At 41.1% G+C, this 6,847-nt stretch overlaps 1 non-coding gene across 1 annotated transcript; it reads left to right on the forward strand.

Moving 5' to 3' along the window:
• The first annotated feature begins 5,416 nt into the window (after window positions 1-5,416).
• Window positions 5,417-5,523, forward strand: LOC141636552 (small nucleolar RNA R71). Its single transcript, XR_012541158.1, has one exon. It is a non-coding gene; the product is annotated as a small nucleolar RNA R71 (small nucleolar RNA).
• The last annotated feature ends 1,324 nt before the right edge of the window (window positions 5,524-6,847 follow it).

The following is a 6,847-nucleotide window of genomic DNA, read 5'->3' on the forward strand; positions in this document are numbered from 1 at the left end:
AACTCCTTAGCACTCACTTTTACCGTATCCCACCACTTACCAGCTGCCTCCCTCAGATAGAATGCAGCTTGTTCCACTCTCATCTCATCAGGACAGTGAACCAAATCTAATATGTTCTCCATCTCTCTAAGCCAGCTATCAAGAAGGTTCGGCTCCCCAACCCCCTTGTACTCCTTCGGGTTAAACCTCGCTATATAGAGGCTGATTTTAGAGTGATCAACCTCTTTCTCCTTATCCTTATCCTTATCCTTCCCCACAGTCTTTAAAGCCTCAGTGAGAGCATCCTGATGCTCCAACATCTTAATGATGTCATCTATATTCATAAGCTCAGCTCTCGCATACAAAGCAGTCTTCTTGGGCGGCATCTTGAAACTATATCAGAAAAGGGGTGGATATAAACATACGCACTAAACCTCAAAACACGAAAACAAGCTGGCCAGACCCTACTCGATCGAGTTCCCAAACATACTCGATCGAGTAACAGGCTACTCGATCGAGTGCCCAACATACTCGATCGAGTGCCCCAACATCAGACCCCAAACAGACCTTCTGATCTCTAACATACTCGACCGAGTAGCTAGGCTACTCGATCGAGTGCCCCCTACTCGATCGAGTGCCCGAGGTACTCGATCGAGTGCCCAAAAACACGATTCTGGACTCAAAATCATCAAAAACCCACCCGATCAAGTTAGTCCCACTCGATCGAGTCATGCTAACTCAGAAACGCTACCCGCATGCTATATCATATTCTAACATGCTAAAAACTTTATAAAGCCCACATTATATCATAACTAAGCATATGATGATGCGCATCTTTTCATACAATCTACGAAATCATTATATCATGTTATTAAATGCCACATTGTAAACACCCAACATATTTTCATTCCAACATCAATTCTACATATATCATCAACCTTTCTTTCACATTCTCAACCTCCTACCGCAAACACCCAACGGTTACATACACTTCATCACATTCACACACCAGTTAACCAAACAACACATACGACCTTGACATACACCCCCCATGTGACCGGTTCAAAATTGTAGGGCGAGTTCGTGACTTCAGACGTCCCAAGCCTTTGCATTAGCTCCTACAACCTTTACCCCGGGTTCATTTTAATTGACTCCCTATGTTCATTAGGTTCATTGGTTACAGGTTTCAGGATCGTCGCTCTGATACCATTTGTAACACCCCCATACTCCAAGTGCCTTACCAGGACCACTCAGGTATGAAGATATTACCATCTCGGTTACCCGAGGCAATGATAATCAAATAAACAATAAAGAAACAACGTTTAAATAAGAATACTTAGTGAAAGGATTACAATCTCGAAACCAAAACAAAAAGTATAATACATGTTCTCAATCGATCATTTCATCGTTCTAATCGAAATGTAAAGAAACTACTAAGCTACAGCGGAAGACTTCTATCATCATATCGTGGCAATCCCAGCTATCACAGTACTCATCTCATACCTGCTCAATATCTGCTCACCATCCCCGAATGGATCACCGCAGGTTCACAAAACAACAACCGGGGTCAATACTAATCACACAACTCAATATATTAACAATAAGATAAACAGACAGCTTAACTGTCACACACACAATCACACCAATTCTAGCAATCTCAATCACCGACTGTCCACTGGACCAGTCCTACCAGTGGAGGACCGCAGCCGTACCCACCAAATCCCCGCTCCACATAATGAGCGATAACCATGTCCATTAATGTGCACATCCCTTCTGTGGCGGGTTCCACAGAAGGAGAAACTAGGGCGTGAAGCCACTCCCGCAAGTGACCTCACTCAGCCGAGGGCACGCCTCGAGAAACATAGACAATGATCACAATCACAATCACAACCGTCACAATACAATTACTATATCAAACAATCAATCTCAACACATCAAAAATCATCCCATTATGGGACTAATACTGAGTAGGAAATCCTAGCTGGAAAGCACACTATCAGACGGTCTCTACTGCTGTATCAAAAAGCTTCCTCTACGAAACCTCCTCCTATCATACAACATACAAATGCTACCAAATCACATACTACTCAAAAACCCCCAAATCCCTATATTAGGGTTTAACCAAATCAAAGTAAAGACAACAAAAAGGGTACATAGATCTTACCCTCGACGCAAGGATCTCAACGGTATAACCAATGATGAGAACCGACCTTCCAAACTCCGGGATTTGCTAACGATGCGATTAGGATTAAGAACGTACTTGCTTTCTCTCTTTAACAGTAAATTAGGTTTTGCAAAAGTGTTTAGAATAATGACGATGAAGGTTATATATCTTAATCGCATGATTAACAAAACCCGAGAAAAACTCCCCGTAAACCGGCTACTCGATCGAGTACCCAAGGTACTCGATCGAGTACCCCCCCTTACTCGATCGAGTATCCTAGCTACTCGATCGAGTACCCAACAGGTCAGAAACTTTTATAAAACACAACTCACCCTTACTCGACAGAGTAAGGCCTACTCTATAGAGTACCCGGAGACTCATAAGTACGGAGTATTACAAGACGAGCGGATTATGGGTCGGGACGCTCGGATTCTACATCAGTTTGCTTCAGAAAATAAGACTATGCTGAGACGAGCGTCTTCTGAGGAAGACGAGCGTCTTTCTGAAGGGAGACGAGCGGATTTCCTTGAGGACGCTCGGATTCCTTGTCAGGAGGAAATCCCAAATTTTACCAGCAGTAAGACGAGCGGATCCTTGGTGAGACGAGCGGATTCTACGTGGAGACGCTCGGATCTTCAGTCAGACAAATTTTTTTTCTTTCCAGCTCTCTCAAGACGAGCGTCTTCTTCCCAGGTCGCTCGGATTGTCTTTCAGGACGAGCGGATTCTTGTCGGGCCCCTCGGATTGTCCCTCTACCTCACGAATTCAGTTCCATCCGTGGGTATTTCATAACCCGTGTCATTTACTCTTCATTCCTTTGGTCTTCATTGTGGGGGCACTACAAAGGCTTGGATAGCCTAGGCAATTGCTATCCCCACACTATGTCAAAACACTACACATCAATAAGCATATAATTCCCTCTCTCACTTTCTCTTAAAATGATGAAAATCTTGATCAAGTCATAAAAATACAAATCAAAAATTGACAAAAATGAAATAAAATAAGTAAAGTTCAAATTAAGGGCTTAGAATATTTATAAATGGTGGTTTAGGGAGGACTCCACCAAACTCCCATCCATGTATGAGATGTCAAGGGGGTATAGCCAAAGTGTTGTTGATGTTGCTCAGCACCTTGAAGAAGTAGTCGAATGCTTGTTCATTGTCATGATAAAGATAATCAATAGACCTTTGCACATGTCGTTCTTCATTGTGGTATTGGGTCATAGAAATACCAATATAAGGATTGAATAACCCTTCAAACTCATTATCCCAAAGACCGCATACTTCATCTACTTGTTCCCCAATAGTATCATGAGTTGATGTGAACAACTCCTCTTTCTTCTTGTCATTATGGCCAATGAGGCCTTCCTCTTCTGTTGTCATGAGTGGTGGTGAGCTATCCAAGCTCTCATTCTTGTTGAAACATTCTTGCTCCTTGGATGGAGCATCTTTCAAATTACCGATTTTCTTCTCCCATATGGGTGGTGATTCTTTACCCATGGCTTGTTCTTTGCATTGACATGCCAACTTCTTCCTATCACTTTCTCGGCTATAATGGTCAATCATGAAATATGGCTCGTGCAATCGGGGAGCTCTAATTGTCTTGTCAAAGATTAAAAGTGATTATTTCATCTTCCACTTCAAGGGTGAGCTCTCCATGTTTCACGTCAATCACCGCTCCCGCGGTGTGTAAGAAAGGTCTTCCTAAAATGATAGGAATGTTGGAGTCCTCCTCCATATCAACAATACCAAAGTCCACCGGGATGAAGAACTTGCTAATTCTTACCGGCACGTCTTCCCATACCCCTAACGGTGTCTTCGTTGATCGATCCACCATTTGAAGTGTGATATTAGTGCACTTAAGCTCTCCCATTCCTAGCCTCTTGCACACCGAATATGGCATGACACTCACACTTGCCCCAAGGTCACATAGAGCTTTGTTGATTGTGGTGTTGCCAATGGTACATGGAATAGAGAAACTTCCCGGATCCTTTAGTTTCGGAGGTGAACTTTCTTGTAGGATGGCACTACTCATCTTAGTGAAAGAAATAGTCTCAAGTTTCCGGATGGATTTCTTCTTTGTAAGAATATCATTCATGTATTTCGCATAGGCCGGAACATGATTGATTAATTCCATAAATGGAATTGAGACTTCCAAGTTCTTCACAATCTCCATAAACTTCCCAAGTTGTTCATTAAACTTAGGCTTAGCTTGACGACTTGGAAATGGAAGCCGAATCACAAGAGGATCTTTATCCTTAGCCTTCTCTTCATTCTCCGTTGAAACTTATTGAATGGTGTTGGGTTATTCTTCTTTCTTAGAGTCTTCAACAACTCTTTCCTTATCACTAGAATTCACAACATCTTCATCAACGGGCCTCTTCGGCCCTTCATACCTTGTACCACTACTCAAATGGATGGCACTCACCGATTCTTATCTTGGGGGATTACCTTGAGGTGGTAATTGCCCCTTTTGTCTTTGTGAACTAGAAGATGCTAATTGAGATATTTGGGTCTCCAACATCTTTGTGTGAGCTAGTATGTTGTTAATGGTGATGTGTTTTGCTTGGCTATCCTTTTGCATTTGAGTGAAAAATTCTTGTTGGTTCTTTTCATTTGGAGGACCGCTTTTTGAACATCAAAACCTTGGTAATTGGTTTGATTGTATGGAGGTTGATTTTTGATAACTTGGCTATTGATTGTAAAAGGGTCTTTGAGCTTGGTTTCTCATTGGAGGTGGGGTGTATACTGTTTGAGGGTTTTGAACATTTTGGCTTTTGTGTGAGAGGTTGGGATGGAATTTGTTATTTTCATTATAATAGTTGGAATAAGGGGTACCACTCTTGTATGCTTGGAAAGAATTCACTTATTCACTTGTTCCCCTACATTCACTTTGGTCATGTCCCAAAAGTTCCACTCACATACTCCACTTGGAATTGATGAAGATGCCACCATGACATTAACATGTTGCTTAGGTGATTTTGAGGCCTCTTCAAGTTTAGCCATAGCCATCTCAAACTTTAAATTAATGGTGTCAATATGAGCACTAAGTTGACCACCCAATTGAGTAATAGAGTCCACTTCATGCTTTCCTCCTTTAGTAGCCTTCAGAGGTCTACTATATTGTGAGTTATGGACCGCCATTTCCTCAATCTTGTTCCATGTTTGATTATCATCAACATCGGTAAACATACCATTTGATCCAATATTGAGAATGTTTCGAGAGTCTTCATATAGACCATTCCAAAATTGTTGTACAAGGAACCACTCGCTAAGTCCATGGTGTCGACAAGACCGACAAGTATCCTTGAATCTCTCCCATGCTTGATATAAAGATTCCTCATCCCTTTGTCTGAACCTGGTGATTTGGGCTCTCAACATGTTAGTCTTCTCCAGAGGATAGAATTTCTTGTAGAAAACAAGTGCCAATTTTTTCCAAGAGTCAATACCAAGAGTAGCCTTATCTAGGCTCTTTAACCATTGTTTCGCGGAACCAATCAAAGAGAAAGGAAATATGACCCATCGAATTTGGTCTTGAGTCACTCCGGTTTGAGAAATCGCATCACAATAGTCACAAAAAGTCTCCATATGAGAATGAGGGTCTTCCCTAGGCATCCCCCCAAATTGACTTCTCTCAACTAATTGTATAAATATGGATTTTGCAATGAAATTACCGGTTAAGTGTTGTGGGGTAGGAGTGCCATTTGGTAGGTTCTCCTCGGTTGGTACGGAATGTTATGAAAATTTAGGCATTGTGGGTTGATTTTGTGGTTGGTTTTGTGTTGGGTTATCCTCTCCTTATCTTGCAAAAGGGTTGATGAACTCAATGTTATTTGGTTGAATGTCCACAATCTCACCAATATCTCTCAAAGTATTTCTAGCAAGTCTTCTATTGTTGGTCAAAGTTCTTTCAATTTCAAGATCAATGGGTAACAAGTTACCTTGTGATCTCCTAGACATGCAAAATATCAAACAACTCGAAAATAATTAGAATAAACCTTGAGGAGTTTGACTTCCCCAAGGTAAAGAAAGTCACAACTAAAAACAATCAAAGAAAATCAAATCATGTAAAGGTCGGATCCCAAGGGACGGGTATTGATGTAGGATTTTCGATTGCAAATGGTTGTGTCTAAGGGTGTCACAATTTGGGTTGAGGTAGGAGATCAACTAAACTAATAAATGTAAATAGAGTAATGAAAACAAGCAAGATGATTAAAATGAGTTGTAAACAATTGATTAAAAGCACTAGGGTGTCATGGGTTCATAGGGGATTCATGGGATTTGATCATAAAAACATGTTCTCTACTAGATGCAAGCACTTATTGTTATGATGGGATCGAGTTAGTGTATATCTTACAATCCTTAGGAAGGTTTTGGTCCCAGAGCCAAATCGATTAGCTTGTACAACACATACAAGTCGACTTAATCCTCCCTATCCAACTATATGCATGGTCTAATGAGACTCGAGTTGGTTTATGTCTTACAAGTCTCATTGAAAAGGTAAGTGATGGGTAAAGAATGCAAGGATTCATAGGCTCGCATTCATCAAATATAACATGTGCATAAGTTGGAATCGCAACAAGCAAGCAAATTAGTTATGAAAATATATTATATTAAGCATGAATCAATCCCCATGATGGTTTCCCCTAATTTCTCATTAACCGTAGTTAAGGAAACTACTCACTCGTTATCAAGTTTAACATGC

The sequence above is a fragment of the Silene latifolia genome, chromosome Y (assembly GCF_048544455.1).
Source record: "Silene latifolia isolate original U9 population chromosome Y, ASM4854445v1, whole genome shotgun sequence".
NCBI classification, from domain to species: domain Eukaryota; kingdom Viridiplantae; phylum Streptophyta; class Magnoliopsida; order Caryophyllales; family Caryophyllaceae; genus Silene; species Silene latifolia.